Source organism: Thermobia domestica, chromosome 6 (genome assembly GCF_964235325.1).
Source record: "Thermobia domestica chromosome 6, izTheDome1.hap1.1, whole genome shotgun sequence".
Classification (NCBI taxonomy): domain Eukaryota; kingdom Metazoa; phylum Arthropoda; class Insecta; order Zygentoma; family Lepismatidae; genus Thermobia; species Thermobia domestica.
The window spans coordinates 271,846,045-271,868,077 of record NC_137459.1 but is presented as its reverse complement, the minus strand read 5'-3'; the positions used below and the strand labels follow the sequence as shown (position 1 = coordinate 271,868,077).

Genomic DNA, 22,033 nt, shown 5'->3' with positions numbered 1-22,033 from the left:
TGGATATTGAGCATTTGTGGCCGTTTAACTTAAGTGAATCAAGCACAGAAAAGAACATTTTTACAGTTACTGCACAGATACTGGTAAGGGTGCTTGCCTTATATCATTGAATAAAAAACAAAATCGAAATTTCAACAGTTTCATTAATTGAGGCTTAATAGTCATAGTAAGATGATAATGCTTAATCTTAGAATCAATCAGGGTAAATAGCCATTTAAAATTGCAAACATCGTTTGTTTCACTCGTTCATTTAGAAATGAGTGGCGATGGTGAACTTAGTGGTAGGTTGTATCTCCTAATTTTAGAGTAAACTGGAAAAAGATTTACTATTCCCGTGGAATTCAGTGCAATCACAAATAACCAAACAAGCTTCCTCTGCCATCTGCAGGTACCGTACATATCTGAAATCAAACTACCTAGATACTCTTCTGCTCTTCTGTGGTTCGATTGTAACCAGGGTTGTTTTGTTTAAAACAAAATGTTTAAAGCAAATGACTAAAACTTGCTTTAAACAGTTGATTTTGTTTAAAACAGATTTTATATACATTTTTAACATTTTGTTTTAAACACGTGTATTTTTAAGACTTGAGTGAAACATATGTTTATTTTTATTTTATTTTATTTTTGTAAAAAAAATATATATGCCAGAGAAAGAAAATGGTCAAAAAGTGCTTCCAGGCCCGTAGCCAGGGAGGGGCTAGAGGGGGCACAGCCCACTCTAAATTATTTTTTGCCACGTCTAAGAAACACGCTGAGGAGAATTTTCAAACTGACACAAAACCAGTGAAATTCTTGCTATTATAATTACCAAATTAAATTCAACTTTGCGAATTCTACCCATTTATGTGTAAAATTATATGTTTCTTGCTAGATGTACCAAACATATTCAACTGCCTTTACCCATTTCAAGAATTTCAAACCATGCCATGTTATTGTAACCACGACAAGCATCCAAGAATATCAGGTGCACTTCCAAACAACAGTATCATAGTCCACAACGTTAGTTGTGAATATAAATGAACTGTAATGTCTCTGTTATTTTGGAAGGTAGAAAATTGAGTACAAATGTTCAATAAAACATTACTTCTATTTTGTATTGATATAATCTAAAGTTGCTGTAATATATTTTTGTTCTAATGTTTAAAAACTAAATACTTCAATTTTAATTAATATGAAACAAAGTACCTCGCAAAGAGCCCGTATTAAGCACACAAAAATAAAACAAAAAAAAAATACGTTCGTTTATATAATAATATTCTCTTTTAAGTTTTTCTATTAATAAATGCAAGTGCTTTGGTCTCAGTATTTTTATCTCATCATTCTTAGGAATTAATACAAACAAAAAGCTGCAGTAAAGGCTTACGAGAAATTAATATTTTGTAAAACAATACTACAAAATAACCCTTACCGCTGGTCTAGTGAATAGAGCGCACATGTTTGAATGTGATCTCGGGTTTTTATACCCATGGAATTCTTGAATTCGAGAGCAATGTGGTGGTTCGAATTCCACTTTAAACTGCAAGCTTCGCGTTTTTTGTAGCCTCGGTACTGAAAAAATGATGCTAAATTTTAACTAACAAACAAAAAAGTTGGCATTCTACAAAATTAGAATGTGAAGGAAAATAGTTTTTTTTTTTTTTTTTTTTTTAGATAGAAACAAATCAATTCTAATGAACATATAATGATACCATTATACAATAAAAGTTAATTGGAGTGTTTTGTTGTGATAAAAAAAAAGTCTACGTTAAAATATTGTTTATAATATTTTGTTTTCTGCAAATGGAACAATCATGATTAATGGGTCATGTGCTCAATCTAACATTCAGTTAATTAGCTTTTGTTTAGTGCAAATGCGACGTACAATGACGTTCCTCATCCACGTTTACCATAGTACTATATTACTGAAATCACCTCAATTATATTGCATCGCAGTTTTTTTTTTTTTTTTTTTTTAATCTTTGTATGTTAATGATCAATGTTCTTAATCTTGAATTTGTGTACTGTAATATTGTCAATACAGGATATTATGTATAAAAGAAACTATAGCTGATACAGATTTTGTAACTAATAAATAAGTATGCAATTTTATGGTGTTGTGTCATGTCTTATCATTGCCCCCTTAATATTCACTTCTGCCCCCCTAAGAAATCAGGCTGGCTACGGGCCTAAGTGCTTCTCATTCAAAAGACTATTTTCCTCCCATGTGAATGTTTTGATTTCTTGTGGCTAGGGGTCAATGTGGTGATCTACAATTTATTTTGCCTCTTTTTTCCCCTTGTTTTTAACGTTTCTTGTATTGTTTAAATGCTTATCAGTTAACTTGCGAGAAAGTGTCGTAGTCGAAGGTTAGACTACTTATAGAACTGATATTAAAAAGTAAATAAAAGAGTTATGATGAAAACAAGTTTTTGTGTTGTATTCAGAAAACAAAGGGTTCTTTGCTAAATTGTGCTTCTGAAATATCTCAGGCATTCGTTGACACAGTACATGTTGGTTCTCAGTTTCCATACATACATACTTTAGAGAAAGAAAGAATCCGAAATGAATGAAAGAAAAACAATGTGACAAGGTGGAATCTAGAGTCTTATATGATTGCTGCTGGAGAAGGACGTCCGTTTAGAGGTCATCCGCCCCCCTACCCTGAATTTCAGATGTTGGGAGCGTAATCCAGATTTCCTGAGCAAAGTCCACAGAAAAAATTGAAGTCCTTATACTGAACAAATACGGACTTTGATCAGCATATCTATTGACCGTAAGGAACTATAGGCCTAAATTGCTCTCTTGTATATTTTTTGGCCTAGGATTCCAAAGGTTTCACTACTTTCGAGGTTCGGGCCTACTTAAAATTCTGTAAATCGGGCCTAAGCAACTTTCCAGTTTTGATTGTCTATATTTCATCCGTATTTATTCGCTGTAAGGACCCCAAACTTGTTATGTTGGACTTCGCTTATCAAAAGGTTTCTAAAACTGCCTTATTGTCCCCAAAATCTGAGATTCCTGATAGGAAGCCATCTTGCCCCCACTGACGCCCCTGTCTAATGGCAACCATGTGGAACTATCCCACGCCTTTTCACGTGGATTTAGTTTCATTTATTTCGGACTCTTGACTGCAAATATATTACGCTTTGAAATAGAATTCATTTGCTGAGCAAAACTGAACCTTATTGAAAATATAATTAGATCCATTATGCTCTGAACGCCCAAAATATTACTTTTCTTCAATAAATTATTGACTTGAAAAAAAAATTGCATAGGCGTGCAGAAAATATTCTAAAGTTAACACAACGTAAAGTGTCAACCAATTACATAGGCTTGCAGAAAATATTCTAAAATTAATATAACGTGAAGTGTGATTCAAATATAACTTTTCGAAAATTTATTATTTTAAAATAATTTTATTAGGGTCAGTGCTCTGAAATAATAATCAGATTTTGCAACTGAATTCTCACCCGCCTCCACGAAACGTGAGCTTAGCTCCTAAGGGCATAACTAGGAAACGTTCAGAAACAGTAACCCCAAAATGACTTGTCTTAGAGCTAAATAACCGCACAAGCGTATTTCTGGTAAAATTATAGCCTTCAAACATGTAAAATGACTCCCTTTGCATTTGAAATTTCGAATTGCAATCAAAGATGGCCGCAATGATACTTGCCATCGCACCATCTGATGTATCAGACTACTTTCAAGTTTCATCATCCTCCCTCAACCCGTTCTCAACACGCAAGGGTGCTGGGGACTTTTATTTCACTATGTATATCGATAGACTATGTGAAATCTCCATAGTAAATAGATTTTAAAATCTACTTATAAAGCTTATTACAACCAAGTAAGTACTTATGAGAGTTACTGGCAAGAGGATGTAATAAAAAGGGATCGTGATATGAAAAAAGTTGAAAAAATGAAATTTTTGAGTTTTACGTCAAACGGTTATGCCGGTTAGGCTAAAGAAGACGGTGATGATGAGTAATGAATGAAATGGTGGAATGAAGAAAGTGGGAGGAAACGGGAGAACCCCGAGAAAACCCACGCACACGGTGTTTGTCCACCACAAAGATGAAAAAATTTGAGAATTACTAATCTATACTGAAATATTCTGTACCCAACACAGTGTAGTCGTAACCGGGATAAAATAAATGAAAAAGTCGGTTCCAAGCAGTAGTGCTATTAGCGAACCAGTTGTTAAATATTTCGAGTTCGCAGAGCCGTTTGTTATAACCAGACATAATAGTAAATTTTACCCAGTTATAGGGTGTTTCAAAACTAACGTCTGGGAGGTGATTCCTGACATCAAGATAAGACGAAAAGTATAGACCAACCTGGGTGCACAAATGCTTCCTTTCGGATTTATAGGCTGCCGAAAACATGAAAAAATGAACTGTAAAGGCCCATAGCTCCGAAATTATGGAACCTACAGTAGTCGTGTCAAGACTTCACTTAGGAACTGATATGTGCGCTATCCAAAAGTACATGTTTCAGAATCCTAAGGTACTCACACAACAAGTTTTGGAGAGGGAGTTTGGCTACGGTCTTATAATTTGAAGTACTCACAAACCACCTCCTTAAAAATTGTTACGGAAGTACCGCAGGATTCTGAAACATGGATATTTGGATAGGGCACATACTAGTTCCTAAATGAAGTCTTGACCCGACTACTATAGGTCCCATAGTTTCGGATCTATGGACGTTTATTTTTTTTCATGTTTTCGTTAGCCTATAACTCCGAAAAGAAGCATTTGTGCACCCAGGTTGGTCTATACTTGTCGTCTTATCTTGGTGTCAGGAATCACCTCAAAAACGTTGCCGGTGTTGTTTTGAAACACCCTGTATAATCTTTAAATTCTATAATTATAATTCTGTCTAATAATTCTACATTACTAACGTTTAACGGGAAAGCAATTCTTCAAAGATTAGAAAAATTAAATCTTTCAGTTTAACGTCCCACGTTTATGCCCTTCACGTTAAGGGAGGTGACGATTTAGGCAAGTGAATGATGATGGAAGAATTGGTGGAATGAGAATGGGAAAGGAAACAGGAATACCCGAGAAAACCCACGAACACAATATTGTCCACCACAAACTTTTCAAAGCCATGCCAATCGATATATTTCATCATGCTGAAAGCAGATATGTTGGCTCAGTAGTAGAGCGCTTGCCTCTGGTGCGTGGAGTTCCCTAGTTCGACCAACGGCTAAGTAAGTATGTGGTGGACAACATCGTGTCCATGGGTTTTCTCGATGCACTCCCACATTATCGATCCACTCATTCTCCCATCATCATTCTCTTGACTTAATAATTCGTCTCTCTTAGCCTAAAGGGCGTAGTCGTTGGTCGTTAAACTGAAAGATTTCATTTCATTTTTTTACTACGTTCAAAAGAGTTAACCAAATGACCGCCATATAAATGTCAGGTTAATTATATTTGTATACATACTGTGTCTTTCTACGGTATTTACCGTTACTTTTAAAATAAAACTTAAAAAGTAATTTCTACATGTAAATACCCCTCAGAGTGCTTTAGTGTTTACGCGGGCGCCTTTGAAGCAAGGGTTCCTGTATTTGATTCCCGGTGGAAGAGCCTTGTAATTTGATCGCAATATGGTGTGGAGATTCCACTTTAAATTGTAAGTAACGACTCATACAGTCTCATGCTGGAAAGAGACCCTAAACTCCAACCAGTCTATCGATCTATACGTAAATAAGGCTATGTTGTTTAGCAATACTTTTGCTTAGCCTTATGAATTGGATAGTGGTTAAACAAATACGGACAATTACTTCGGATTTAAAATGCAGTATCAATCCATATTATAATGCAGGAACGTCTCTTTCTATGTGAAACGCTAATTCCCAATAGTTCACAGTTGCTCCAAAAGGTGTCTCCACCTATGCTACCTGTCTGTCTGACGCCAATAGATGGCGCTAGCGTGCGGGCAATTTACAGATGTAGTTGCAACTTAAAATCAATTTAATTATTTCAATTTATTGTTTCAATTTAATTATTTCAATATGGAATAAATCACGATTTCAACCTATAGGTTAGCGTTCAGCGAGCCGAATGCTTGGCGGTTAATAATAGATAATATTCACGTCACATCTAGGCATCTTAATTTGAAAAAGTTGTCGTTTTAAGTAATCAGAACACTAATTTTTTTTGTTCTCTTTATAAATAAGAGATACGATCAATGCGTTTAACCTTCTGCGATTTCTTAAATAAAGTCAGGGGTTATCTAAACGTTTATTTGTTAATGAATCGTAAAAGTGTAGCTAGGTAAAATAAAATTCAAGAATGAATTTCTCCTTCTTTCCTAGTAATCCTGCGTTCTGCTCCATAGTGTAGTGAATAGAATGCGTGCACGAGATACTGGGTTTGATTCCCAATGTGAGACCTTCGAGCATATTAATGTGATTCAAATTCGATTTTAAACCGTAGATCTGCTTCTATATAGCCTCACTGCAGATATAGGATGTAAATACAAACCAATCATTCAGCCAGTGTAGTTATATTTCTAGTTAATAAACGTTTACCTCATGGTAAAATTTATTTAATTATTTTTTGTAATTTTAATTTTATTAGTACTTTTATACAAAGTAGTATAAGTCAATCGAAGAGGACTATACAGCATTACAATTTTGACCAAACAGACGAAACGCGTGCTTTGAAAAATGTCTCACAAATCTCTTCGTTGCACGGAAGCTTTCCCGTCTTCGGACAGCAATTCCGTGTGCAATATAGTCTCTCACCGAGCACCGTTCTAGCTTGCAACTGTCCCGTCACTCTTAAGTTATAGTGGTCGTATATGCAGAGTGTAAGGTCCTAGTAGTTTTATGCCTCTTTTCTGTGATTTATTGTTTCCATTGTGTCTTCCTTTCCAATAAGAAAAATGAATGAGCTTTGAAACTCAAGTGAAAAACCTCTCTATGAGTCAAATTAGATGTTGCTTTTAGATAAAAGATAGACTGCTTTCACTGTTTTTTAGTAAAGAGACACAAGAGCTTACCTTGAACTTATATATTTGAGCATTATGGTCATGATGATTAAGGCTGACGAAAGAACTGGGCAATAACCTGGGTCTTTGATGTCCTTAAACTCTATAATGCAACGAGAAATTCAAGAAGCAACACCTTGGTAACAGTAAAACTCAAATGTTAATTAATGTTTATAAATAAAATATATTGTTTGACAAACCTAGAAAATACAGCTTCAACTTTGGTAAGTATATCTAGATATTCATTTACTTTTCACATCTCGAAATATACCTAGGTAGTACTATTTTGTCTTATTGTGTATGTTGTAGGCACATGTTTGCTTTTATTTCAATCATTTAAGTATGCTACAAGTAAATTCTTTAGAACTCTCCATTTCAGTTTTAGGTTTGTCTTGAGCCAGAATCAGAATTCTTTATTTCTCAAATTTATTTTAAGCAAAGCATGCTGATTTGTAGTGTAACTAACAAGTTCTATTAGTTTTTGACGTCATTATATATATATATATATATATATATATATATATATATATATATATATATATATATATAGTATTGAAGCCAGTTGCTTTTCATGTTTGCCAAGTAGTTATTTTTGTTCATCACATTATTAATTAAGATGAACAAAAATGAACGCCAATAATGAAAAATAGCATATTTCTTCCATTTCCTCTCTTTATGCTTTACCGAACGACAACACTCACAATAATTCCGTTATATTCGATTCAAATTTGAAACAATTTAAACATTTATCAGGTCACACATCCAGAAAGAGACTGCATTAGTTTGAAAAATGACATAAATACACTTTATAAATGGTGCAAAACAAACAACTTGCTACTAAGTATTTTTAAAAAATGCAGTGTAATGTTATAGAAGAACACAAAATTATTTGCAACTTTATTATCATATAAATAGCATACAACTGGAAAGAGATGACCATATAATTTATTTTAATGTGTCAATACCATCATTTCTTTGTTTTTGCTTTGTTTCATTCCCATCTGAACTGGATTGCAAGTGATGCTTAACACATCTTGAATTTGTAATCAGACATGGAAGTGAATTTAAGAACAGCAATGTACTTAAAACTCTACGTGTAGTATATGTACTGTACGACTCACACTCAATAAGCGTCAATAATATGGAACTCTAGTATGCAAAAATATGTACACCAGTTATAATAAATTCAATCTAAATGTGTGCTTCATAAAATATATGAAAATGCATGAATGTATTATGTTACACTAGAAAAAAAGTTACACTTTTACCAAGTTAGTTATTCCAGGCTCTTAAAATCTTAGAAGAGTTAACTTGTTTTAGTGCTTTTTGAATAGACTTATGCGCAAAGAGATGTATTCAGAAACAAATGCTATCAAAAATGTTCTATGGATACGAGTAAATTCAAGTCACGTGGTTCAATTAATGATACTCGACATTTTTTTAAAAAAAAATAATATTTTCTGTGCAGGTATGTTCCATGTGTTACTTCAAAACAATCAATAATTTGATTGTAGTGATTGTAGGTTCCTAGTGGCAGCTATATTTTCTTTCGAATGTGCATCTTTATATGATTTCATAAGGGATTACGGAATCTAACATTTCTAACGCTCTAATTATTCGTTTGAAGTGGAATAGAAACCAAGATGATCAACAAACTACATATAATAGCACCAACAAACTTTTTTATGTAGATTCAGTATCCTAAGAATAGTTTTCACTTCAATTTTATATTTCTACTGAAACCGGAAGTAGTAAGAAATAGGTAATAGATCTCACGGTTTCAATATCGATTTCTGTTTTTGATATGAATTCTGCGTCACATTAACAGTTTCCATCTCTTATTATTCCTTTATTGCAGCCGAAAGTTATATATTTGTTTTGTTTCAGTATTGAATTCGTATAGTTTGAATCTCCACCGTAGTTTCGTAACAGTGGAACGAAACTCACTTGTTTATATTTTCATTCTTCAGCAAACTGTCATTACTTTTTGTTGTAGAAAGAAAAATTTCAAAATTCTCGACTGAAAAATCTTATAAAAACTTAGTTTAAGATTTGGTCCGATTACGCTTGTAAACGAGTGCACATACATCAATCGGGATAAACAGATGGACAGACATTCAAAAATTATTTTTCCATCATGTAGGACCTTAAAATGTGTAAATCCGTTGAAGTCTCGAATCCGAATGGTTTACGACTACTATGTTTTATTTACTTTAGATTAAAAATAAAACAACTATACCATCTCACACAAGAACACAGGACATTAGTTTGTATGTGTGTGTGTGTATTGGTAGTAAACTATTGATTACAACTTAAGTCCAATGTGTCCTGAATCACTAGAAGAAGCATGAGTCCATAGCGACTATTTAAAGCAGATGTGGTAAAATTGTTTAGATTAGATTTAATTAGATGTGATTTGAAGTTTGGTTCTCACTAAGAACCCACCTTCATTCTGTGCACACAACGGCTTAGAAGTAGAGCTCGGAAGTTCGATACACATCATGTTTGTAGGATTTTTTGAAGTTGTTCTGTTTTTGTTTTTTTTTAACACTATTTTCATTACAATAGTCTCATTTCATTTTTCACTAAATTTGTTGCCCTTTGTTTTAACCTAAAAGGTAGAACAGATATATTAAGCTATGTTTGTTAACGATAACGAAATCGGTAGTCGTAAGTAGGTTCTGCTGGGATTCAGTTTCGGTGGAATAGAGTTTCCCGAAAAATGATTTCGGACGCGAAACCTAAAAAGATTTTCTTATAAAAACGGTTTCTTATAACAAATTTCCAGATTGAATCGATTACGATGCAGGAGCCGAAATTGATTTTCCGAGAAAATCGGTTCTAGTTTCGGAACTGAAATCGATATTGAAGTGAAATCAATGTTACAGAGAAAAGATAAATATGTTTCGTAATAAAACTGCTGTAGGTTTTGTAACAAGACCATATTTGCAAATGATAATGTCAAAATGAATTTCGGTTCTCTTTGGAAACATAACGAATTAAGGTTTCTGGTTCCTTGAAGGAAACCAATATGTCGAACTGTATTTCAATTCTCTTCCCGAAGAACATCGAATTGAAAAGCAGTGTGGTGAAGGTATCGGCATGCAACAACTTAGCATGAGGATCGTTATCTGGTCCTAAATGTCCGACGTAGACCAACGACCACAGCTGGTACACCAGCTCGAGAATTTACAGGTGCATCTGTGATCCACGTATCACGTCAAACTCTATACCGGCGGTTCACGAACGCCAATTGCATACACCCTGACCCGTCAGGTGCATTCCCGTCACACAATAGCAGCGCTAAGAACGACTACAGTGATGTATAGCCCACAGTGAGTGGATCTCAAAACAGTGGAGTAGTTTACTCTTCAGTAATGTGCAATGATTCAGTTTGGAGAGAGATTCTCGCCGTCTGTTTGTTTGGAAGGTACCAGAAACATTTTACCACCACCAAAATGTTGTTGAAAAGAACAGGTATGGAGACCTTGGTCTCATAGTATGGGGCGGCATCATCTTAGGTGCCGAACATCACGTGTGTTCAAGCACCAGACGGAAACAGTTGAGATCTACAGAAATGTCATCTCTGAACAACATATCCGACTATTCCGTAGTGTATACAATCCTAAATGTTGTTTTATGGATGATAATGAATGAAGCACAGTCGGTGGAGGTATAACTGAAGCATGAAGACGTCACGGATCTTGAGTGGCCAGCGAGGTCACCGGGCCTCATCCCATTGAGCATGCATGGGATCCCCTTTGACGACGGATTGCAGCCTTAACACCTCCATCAGGATATATTGCTGAACTGTGCAGGGTACTTGTGCAAGAGTGGAAGGTTTAGCATATAATCCGAAGTACGGCTTCACACTGTGCAGCCTACATTGCTGTTTGCGGTAACCACACCCTGTGTTGAACATTTCTTCCAACATAAATACGAACTTACGACGGTCAACAGATGGTTGCCCACATGACTTATGTATATTCAGTCAGATATTGCAATGTTCATGTGTTATTGGAAACGATTGTTTTGTGCATATCATTATTATCACTGTTGTCCGCACATCCCATATTGTTTCGGACATGAGTATATTCGGTCGTCTTCCCGACAAATGCCGAATCGAAATATTTATTTACGTTCCACATCCAAAATTCAAAGAATTTTCGGTTCCATTACCATTAACATCCATGCATTAAACCCAGGCCGTACGCAGAAACAAATGTACGTCTTTCTTTTTTCTAAAAAAAAAAAAAAAAAAATGAAAATGAAGAACTCATAGGAAGACTTGAAAAATAATCTAAATTACTGTTTTATCCAGTGAGAATTTATTTTGGGGAGTTGATCCCTTCATTACGGTCTTGAGTTAAATATTTCATTTCTTCAGTTTCTCTATTACGCTACACAACATGAGAATGAACGTAACACTAAAACAAATAAAGAATCCACTTCAGTTATAATAGGATGTGTTCAATAATGCTACTCTCTCGAACAGCATCGTCACTTATCACATATATATTAACACTGTCACTATCCAGACAAGAACACTCATCTAGTTCATCGTGAAACATTTAAGCTCAGCTTCAAATCATTGTAAATAATGAAAAGCACCTACATACAGTAACATTCTATTTTCACTCGTTACTTCACAGCAGCTATCCATAGGTTGCAAGTTGTCGGTGACACTGGTGATAAATTGGATAGCAAGGTTCAAAAAAGAAAAACACGTATGACAATTTAGAATGTCATGCATTTCATTTATATGTATTTTTATATTTGTTGTCCCTCGTTCTTTACTTCAAAACCAGCTGACAAAATTAATTAGTCCTATATTAATAGTTTGTTCCCAATTAAAATCTTCTATACATGAACAACTGCTTGTATCTACTTAACAAATACGTTCACAACATATATATATGTATGTCAGAAGAAAAGGATATAGGTCACACAACATGAAAGACAAGCAATCTTTGTTACAATACAGTGCGTACCAAGAAGAACTGTGTGTTTAGTATAAATATTTTGTGATTTGCCTTCATCATGATAGTATTTCAAGCATATTCGTGGGAAAAAATAAAAATTAAATCTTTCAGTTTTACGTCCCACGATTATGCCATTTAGGTTAAGGGAGACGATGATTACAGCAAGTAAACGATCATGGAAGAATTGGTGGAATGATAAAATGGGAGGAAACATGAGGATCCCGAAAAACCCAAGGACACGATGCACATTTGTGGAAGTTCCTTTGTGGCTTAGCGGTTGGCACACGAGCCTTTGGTGTGGGATACTCGGGTTTGATTCCTGGCGGGAGCTCATGTGGTTCGGATTCCACGTTAATCAGTAGGTCAACGTCTCATATAGCCTCGATGCTGAAAGGAACGCTATATTCAAATTCAACTCAACTCAACACATTCGCGGAGTATCAATGCTCAGTTTTGTAGTTCAAACTAGTCTAAGCATCAGGCATGGTAGCTTTGAGTAAAATGGAGTTGAGTTGATTTTGAGTTTAACGTCCCTTTCAGCAGAGAGGCTATATGACACGGGACCTACTGATTAACGTGGAATACGAAGCATATGAGCTCCCACCGGGATTGAGTAAAATGGAGAAGTATTTTGTTGAACGTGGTCATTCTCTCATGAGAAGACGATTATAAGTATGGCATATTTGTATATGCTAAAAACTGCATCTTGTCCAAGCTGAGAGTGTGGAGAGGTTAGTTTTCTGAAGGATAATTCCCCATTAATTTACAGTGGGATTGTGTACAAGAACTAATTCCTTGGAAAATAAATAGACAGAGCATATCCCATTGTTTGGTCTTCGTCATAGTAACAACACATTCCAATAAGATTGATTGTTAAGCCTCTTTGCTAAAATCGTTCCCACTTTTTTATTTTACTAAATAACTAAAAGATAATGAAAAGTACCCAACTTGTAGAAACTGAGTTAAGTATTATTTTCAAATACTAATTAACAAACTAACAACTGCTTCAATATCTTTCCGTATAGGCCATAAATTTAGGTGCGCAGTTTATGATGTCATATATGTTGGGCACCCACATTTATATACTATTCAAAATATCCTCAAAACAATTATTAGTTCATATAATATCGTTTCGTAGATACTATCTGGCTTTTTACATTTTTGATATTATTATGATTGATTAAAGATGGTTGTAAAATCAGTAGCTACTTGTAACAATGTATATTTCAAAAAGTAAACAGCCTATCATAGTTTTATTTCCATTTAGAGCTTCTCCGTGGCTAAGCAGTTAGCGTATGCACCTTTGGCGTGGGAGACTTGGGTTCGATTCCCGATGGGAGCTCATGTGCTTCGGATTCCACGTTAATCAGTAGGTCCCGTCTCATATAGCCTCGCTGCTGAAAAGGATGATAATTCAATTCAATTTATTTCCATTTAATACATCATTACGTTGTACCATTTGGTTATTAAGTTACATTTCAACGTATGCACCCGCATTTTCCACACACTTCTGGAATATTTTAGGAACCTAATCCACGGCTCTTCTTTAGGATCTCAACTGGAACATTTACAAATACTTCACGGATATTTTGTTCGAGACTGTTAATATGCCTTGGTTTTAACTTGCACACTTGTTCATTAGCCCAACCCCAAAAGAAGAAGTCGCAAGGGGTTAGATTGGGGCTGTGTGCAGGCCATTCTGTCGTCCACAGCTGCCAATCCATCTGCCGGGGAAATTGTCATCAATTCATACTCTCACTGGAATTGCGTAGTGGAGCAGACGTACCAGTTCTTATTAATTTCTTATGACAGTTTTCTTTTGTTGTCTTAGAGTTAGGCATTACATTCCTACCTCGCTCTTACTTCCACCATCTCCGTACTTGCATCTAGTGCCGATCTTAACTCTGTCTTCTACGCTGTATGCACAAGCCATTTTGCGGTTTTTACTGGATCAACTGAAGAGTAATAGACAAGAATTGCGATTTTCTCAAAAACGACTCTAATGACTTTGTTTATATATCATAAATCAATATTACATAACATCATCATACTGTGGTATAGGTAATTTCTCCTAAAAAAAATGGGTATGGTAGTTTAATCTTTGGGGTGCGTCATTTTGGGCGATTTTCTCAAAAATGATTCCGGCGATTTTATTTATATTTTATAAATAAATAGTTCATTAATAACCTGATAATATGACATAACTCATTAGTTCTGAAATATCTACGAGGGGTAGTTTACTTTTTCACAATTTTCTCAAAAACGAACCAGGTTATTTTGTTCATATTTCGTAAATAAATACTCCATTGATAACTTGACAGTGAGACATAACTTATTTATCCTGTTAGAATTTAAGAGACGTAGTTTATTGTTCGGGTGATTTTTTTTGTCGATTACCTAAAAAAAAGTGATTTTCTTCATATTTCTTAAATAAATATTTCATTAATATCTCTATAATGTTGCGTAAAATACTTCTTACGAAAAAAAATTACAAGGTATAGTTTACTATTGGGATAAGTTTCTCTTCAGAAACATTTTTTTTTAATATTTGTATAAAGTTGCGTAAATTACTTACATGATATTATCCACAAGAAGTAGTTTTTTTTGTTTGTTTGTTTGTTTGTTTTGTTTTGTTTTTTATACCGTTTCGTGAACACGACTTATGCGATTTTGTTGATATTTTATAAACAAATATATATTTAATAACCCTAGCGTATGGTATAAGTCGATTCTTATTGAAAAACTTTTAGTGGATAGTTTACTTCTTAGAGTAAGTTTTCTTTCAGAGAAGTTTTCGAAAACGCCTTATAATTTTGTTCGTATTTTAACAAAAAAATCTTTAATAACTGCAGCAGAACATGATTTAGTTTAAAGAGTTGCAGCGAGTATGGAGAGAGGCTCATACCTTTTATTAATACTTGTATTTTGAATGCATCAGTAGCGCACTCACAGGGAGTTCACACGGTCCGAAACGCGTCCGATCTTATTAAGTCAACAGACATTTGTACACTTTCTTAATAGAGCTATACTTGCTTTAGTAGAGAAATGAGACTTGATCTCCTAGAGTGACCTAGAGATTTGATCTTACACATATGTACTCTTTCCTTATAAAGAAAATAATAATTTAGTTCTATCGTTTTTCTGAGAATGTTGGTGGATGTACTTGAAAATTGCTTACCGTTGACTGAGTGTAGAATAACACCTGTTTAATGCAGTATAGATGTAGTGTCATGTAATAGGAATTAAACCCCTTCCAACAAGAATTTCTGGCTGCGGGCCTGATCATCTCAAGTTTTATGAAGTTCAAGTATTGTGTACTTTGTTTCCTATGATCTAACGAATAGGCGTATCAACATTTCTCCAAAACTTCCCAGCTGAATGATAGAAATTTAAGAAAACATGGCAATTGATAGCAACGTACTTTAGCGTGAAGTTTGAAATACAAGAGCGAGGCTGAAAGTGGGCAGGGACGAATTGGAATTTGGTTCCGAAAAAAGAAAATGTCCTGCCAGAACTGACTTTCTGAGCGACATTTGTATTTTTGGTAACTTTTTCATTTATTTGATTGTTTTTATTATTATTGAACATTTATTTTACTTGTAGAAAGAAAACTATACCACGAGGCACAGAGAACGCAAACCACTCTGATCACAAGGCGGAGATTCCGCACAACTGACAGTGAAGAGTAAATTACGGCATTCTTGCTTAAATGCTGCCACACTATCAGATTCTCTTTCTTATTCGACAACAATCGCTACCACTAGGCTTTCTCATAAATGATGCTGGCTGCGAACAGTTTGTTGTTTTCAGGTTCCATTCAACTCTCAGAAGTATTATTGTGTAATAAACAATGACTTGCTTGCCACTTTCCTTTAATTTCCTTTACCAACACCGTACACTAGTTGTCGTATTAGTGTCTAAAAATATTAATGCTTTTGATTAGAATTTGCATATGTGCGGATTTCAATTGAAGGGTGAGGGGGAAAAAGAAGGAATGTCACAAAACTGCATTTTCGAGAAAACGGCGTTTTAATATTGAAAACCTCATAAAAAGAATAGGGTTAGTTAAGTCTTTTGCCCCTTTTTACACGGACATTGCTACATTTACGCATGCATGCCATATACAGTCAAATAGTACCAAGAGTCACTAACAGATACGACAAAGCACCCGAAAATGCACATACATGGACATTTCTTGTTTTTTCCCTTACCCTTCAATTATGGTGCTAGCAATGAACCTTATAAGATTTGAAAGAAAAAGTAACAATAACAATGTAAAATAAAGTAACCGACGGTAAGAAAAAGATAGGGACAGTTTTGCATCACGACTTCATAACAAAAAAAAAAAAAAAAAAAGTAGGGACGAGGACCGAAAAGAAAGGAGTGTCCCGACTAAATCCGGACGTCTGCTCAGGGTTTGTTCTACTCTATGTGCAACACGTGCATTTGCACGGGGAAGCAAGTTTTGAAGGGCGGCAAAAACTGGCCTAAGATATACAAAACGTAAATATTTGAAAATATATTATTTACAATACATATTTGTATTTCAACGGTAATTCCTAACAAACAATGAAGGTTTATACATTCTTACTGACCGAACCTCTTCCTATTAATTTATTATTATTATTATTATTATTATTATTATTATTATTATTATTATTATTATTATTATTATTATTATTATTATTATTCGGTGAATCTTATGTTTTCATCGATGCTTCTATAGGAAATATTTTAACTTAACATTCCACGATTATGGCCTTTAGGCTAAGGAAGACAGATGACTAAGGCAAGTAAATTATGATGGAGGAATTGGTGGGATGATAATGTGGAAGGAAACGGCAGTACCCTGAGAAAACCAACGGACAATGTTGTTCACCACAAACTTACTTGACCGAGGATCGATCAGGAACCCCACGCACCAGAATTAAGCGCTTTATCACTCACTAGGGAAGTACACGAAATGGTACGCGGGGATCTGCATGTGTTATATATCGTTGGAAAGGACACACCGAGTATTCTTCACATGTGAAATATCTCTCTTGATTGGGGCCTGTAGGGGGCGCGGGGGCCATTTAAAGATCAGAACAAGGCTCGCTTCTAAACACCAGAAAACGCAGATAAAATAAGAAGCTGTGACGTAATTGTTTTGAGACGTGGTATATGTAGGTTCGAAAGGTAGCTGAATACGAATCTGACATCAAATGTTTACAAATCAAAATGGCGGATCCAACATGGCGGACACAAATTACAAATGAAGCATACTATGAATCTGAAATCAGGTATATGGAGATATTCGACGTCGCTGTGTATGAATCGGATGTTAAAAGTGTAAAATTCAATATGGCGGACAAAACGTAAAACACTGCTTCAACTGAAAACAGCTAGGTAAAGGTTTTCGTGGTCGCGGTATACGAATTCAATGTTAAAAGTGCAAAATGCAATATGACGCATCTAATACGGTGGAGAAAAGGTGCAAAAGTACAGAATGGGCGTATGAGTATCGAGACGAGCCTGGGCTCCGTCTCGATCTCCTCTCAATTTGGAAAAGCACACAAAATCGAAATTACTCTCGGTATCAGTACCATCCCTACTACGGAGAGTGCACATTTATCATACATATTGCTCACAAGTGTACACGACATAATGTGAAACCGGAAAGACAGTTATGCAAGCATAACGATATTTTAAACGCTTACTTTTCACTATCATTGTTCGAATCTTCAGATGGTACAATATATGAAAATAATTGCAGCATACCCTACAGAGGCCATTCAATCGAGACATTACAGATGTGAAGAGTAGTCGATGCAGCTTTTCAACGATGTATAACACATGCCGATCCCTGCGTATCTCTTCGGCGGCGGGGGAAGGGGTTAGTAGTAAAATAATTATTGTCAATGATTGCAATCTGTTCATATCATAAAACTTTCATGTGCACTACAAAACCTGCCCCGCATTCTGTGCCTCAATTTTGGCATGATTGTATAGCAAAACACGTTCCCTGTTTATTGTAAAACATCATCTACTTGCCCCCTTAAGCACTATAGGTATTTTTCTACTACATGTGTAAGAATAACATATGCCCGTTCTCTACATATCTTTTTTTGCATTTTTCGTCCGCCACATTCGATCCGTCATATTGCATTTTGTATATTTAACATTGAATTCGTATTCAGCGACCACGAAAACCTCTATCTACCTGCTTTCAGTTCCATAGCAGTATTTTAATTTTTGTCCACCATCTTGGATCCGCCATTTTGAATCTTACACTTTTAGCATCCGATTCATACACAGCGACGTCAAATATCTCCATATACCTGATTTCAGATTCATAGCATGTTTCATTTGTAATTTGTGTCCGCCATGTTGGATCCGCCGTTTTGATTTGCAACCATTTGGTGTCAGATTCGTATTCAGCTACCTTTCAAACCTATATATACCACGTCTCAAAACAATTACGTCATAGCTTCTTATTTTATCCACGAGCGAGCCTTGTTCTGATCTTTAAATGGTCGCCACGCCCCTTACAAGCCCCGTTCAAGCGAAAATGAAATGAAATGAAATCTTTAAATTTTACGTCCCACGCTTATGCTGGTTATACTAAAGGAGACGGTGAAGATGAGAGATGAATGAAATGGTGGAATGAAAAAAGTGGGAGAAAACGGGGAGAACCCCGAGAAAACCAACGAGCACGGTGTTTGTCCACCACAAAGTCCACACGGCGTGAGCTGGGATTGAACCAGGGACCTCAAGCACAACACAAACCTGTACACAAAGCGACAGAACTTTCTTTGTTATCTTTTTAAATGTCCTGCAGTAAGCATGGAAGGCAGATTCTAATAGTCTAGAGGGCGCGGTGGCTCAGTGGTAGAGCGTTCACCTCCTGTGCTTGGGGTCCCTGGTTCGATCCCAGCTCACGCCTTGTGGACTTTGTGGTGGACAAACACCGTGCTCGTGGGTTTTCTCGGAGTTCTCCCGTTTCCTCCCACTTTCTTCATTCCACCATTTCACTCATCTCTCATTATTACCGTCTCCTTTAGCCTAACCGGCATAACCGTGGGACGTTAAACTTAAAGATTTCATTTCATTTCTAATTGCTAGAGAAATCTTAGTTGCATGAGCATTTTCAAAAGAATTCATAAAAAATAAGCTAACAAATACTTTAATTATAATTTTTTAAGATTGTCATCTGTCCGGCTATACTGCATCTGGTCGTCATATGACTTAAACGTTTAAATACTTCGCGCTACCACAGATCGCCATGTGATTCCAATGGGTTAATTGAAATAAATTATATCTTACAAATTTGAAAAAGAAAAAAAAAACATGTTATAGACAATAGTAAATTTTTAGAGTAGATAGTTATAAATGCCATCCAATAAATGTTTTAAATTCACATATTAGAAAGCCTGTCTTTCTAAGAACGCGGGTTTCATGAAGCACAATTCTGTGGAATATGAGTATTTTCTTTTGGTCTCTCCTCGAATTTGTCTTTAATATGGGAGATCCGGATGCGGTTCCCGTTGTTATATTGTCTGGTTCGGATTTCACGTTAAAATGTGAAGGACCGCGTCCCACGTAGGCTCGAGGGTAAAAATTGACTTAAAACTCCAAACAACCAAAGCGAGTTTACAAGAGTGGTACTCGAAGTTAACTGGTGTTATCCTTCTCAAGGAGGTAATATTTTCCCAAATTCCCAGAGATAATCAAACTTGTTGAAATTTATTCATAGAACTCAATGCAGCAAACATCACCTCCAATTGAATTGCTTGATTGCATTTCGAAGAGGAGAAAACAATATTCTCGTCACATATACGTATTATTCGTCTCTGGAAGTTAGACGAAGTCTCCAAAACGATTAAGATATTTTGATATGATTTTCACAATATTACGGAATATATATCGTTGAACCTGGATGTGTATATCTGATTTAATCGTGTGTGGTTATTAGTTGAGAGCTTCAATATTGTTCTTTGTTGAATTTTAATTGCATCTTTATTGATCTAACTCGATTTACCACGCTTGATCAGATTTTGTGAAACTAAATTGACACGAGAGGGTATGCTATTTTCGTTTCATAATGTATTGGAAGTTCATTTGGTCAATATAACTATAACGCCGTGATTTAATTTAGTTTCATGCTTCAGTAAAATTAGTTTGTATCCAGGCGCGCACTCAATTTTTTCTTGGGAGAAATCCAAGCTTTAGGAGAGGGGGTCCAACACTACAATCCACTACGTCTATGTAATATTGAACGAGAATTATTCTGCGCGCGAAAAGACGATAAATGATTGTAAAATACTTCCACCTATATTTTTAAAAAATATGATACTGGTAGATTGTTTTCTGTAAGAGAAAGAGTACAAATGAAGTGTAAGATCAAATTTTCATGCTACATCAATCATTTCCCTTTCAAAAAAGTATAGTTTTATTGACAAAGTGTACAAATGTATGTTCAGTTAGGAAGGTTTTTTTTGGGGGGGTGGAACCGGTAGACTCCCTTGTGTGCGACTCTGTTTGTAACCTTTATCTTTCCGCTTGCCCTAACTAATCGGCTGGTATAGCAATGGCGGATCTAAAAGGTAAAAACTGGAGTAGCCAGAACCCAGACTATGATAGGTCTATCATGGATTTATTATAAACTTTGAAAAATATATAAATAATAGCTTAAATTATTTTTGTCACTCAAAAAACTGGGGGGTCAGGCTATATCCGCCACTGTGGTATGGTTGAGGTCGTAAGGAAATATGCTGGCGATCGCAAGATCTATCAATCACTAGTTCGAATTCTTCACAGGACATATGAAGGATGAGGAGGGGAAAGAAGGAATGTCACAAAACTGTATTTTCGAGAAAACGACGTTTTAATATTGAAAACCGCGTGCAAAGTGAATAGGGTTAGTCAAATCTTATGCCCCTTTCCTTGGACATTTCTACATCTAGGCATGCATGGCATATACAGTCAAATAGTACCAAGAGTCATCAACAGATGGGGCAAAGCACCCGTTAAAGCACCACATGGACATTTCTTGTTTTTTTCCCTTACCCTTCATGTGTCCTTCAACTGTTCATTTCGTTACTATTATTCATTTCTGATGTACACATTCGGGGTTACTTCTGACCAATGTAACGTTTATACTAATTTTTAAAAATTTAGGTTTACCAAAACTCTTTTGTATATTTACCCTGTCCCTGTGTCTGTTCATCTGGGAGACAAAAGAATCTCAGGAACTGCTTAATGATTCACCATTAAATTTGATTTTGATGCTATGAATGAAAAGTTAGGAATCGAATTTATTGATGAAGTCGATATTCAAACCAAAAATTGATAGAAATCAACTATTTTTGATTTTCGGCTTGTTCACTATATAGGAAGAAGAACAGTAATAGATAGCGAGAAGGAATTTTCTGCAAATGGTTAAGCGTCCCCCCAAAAATCATTTACATTCTTAACTCTCAATTAAAACCGGAAGTGGTACAAATCCACTACAATTTTCAGTATCCAAATTGATTTACATAGGGCAAAAATGCTATGAGATAGCAAGAAGCGTTTCTTTGGAATCGTTTTAGTGCTTTAATAATAAGTATCTAGTTTTCTCTTAACCCTCTTCAAACTGGATGTGTCAGAAATTAACCTGATGAGCTGTTTTTTGAAGTCAATTATATCTCCCAAGAATACATTCCATTTTCACTCTAATCTCTATACTAAAACCAGAAGTGGCAGGAATCAACTACTTCCGCTTTCAACGTTGATCGTTATAGAGTGAGAACGGTAACGTATAGTTAGAAGCTGTTTTGTGCAGTCAATTATGCCTCCCAAAAATATGTTGCATTTCCACTCTAATCTTTGTACTAAAATCAGAAGCGCTAGGAATATATTACCACTTTCTGCTTTAATCTTAATTGAAAAAATAACGCCATACAAACCAAATTTCTTCACATGGTGTAGTTCTGACACTGCTACTTGTTATACTCTACATTAGTCACTGAGTATTGATTGAAAACTTATTGCAAAGGGATGGAAGTTCTTTCTGGAGATACTTATTCTTCAAACATCTAGCGTTTCTT

General features: G+C 35.4%; 1 protein-coding gene across 22 annotated transcripts in view; it reads left to right on the top strand.

The window, feature by feature from the left end:
• Window positions 1–22,033, top strand: part of Ca-alpha1D (Ca[2+]-channel protein alpha[[1]] subunit D) — an 836,510-nt gene that overhangs the window by 550,340 nt on the left and 264,137 nt on the right. The gene's annotated exons all lie outside the window — the stretch shown is intronic.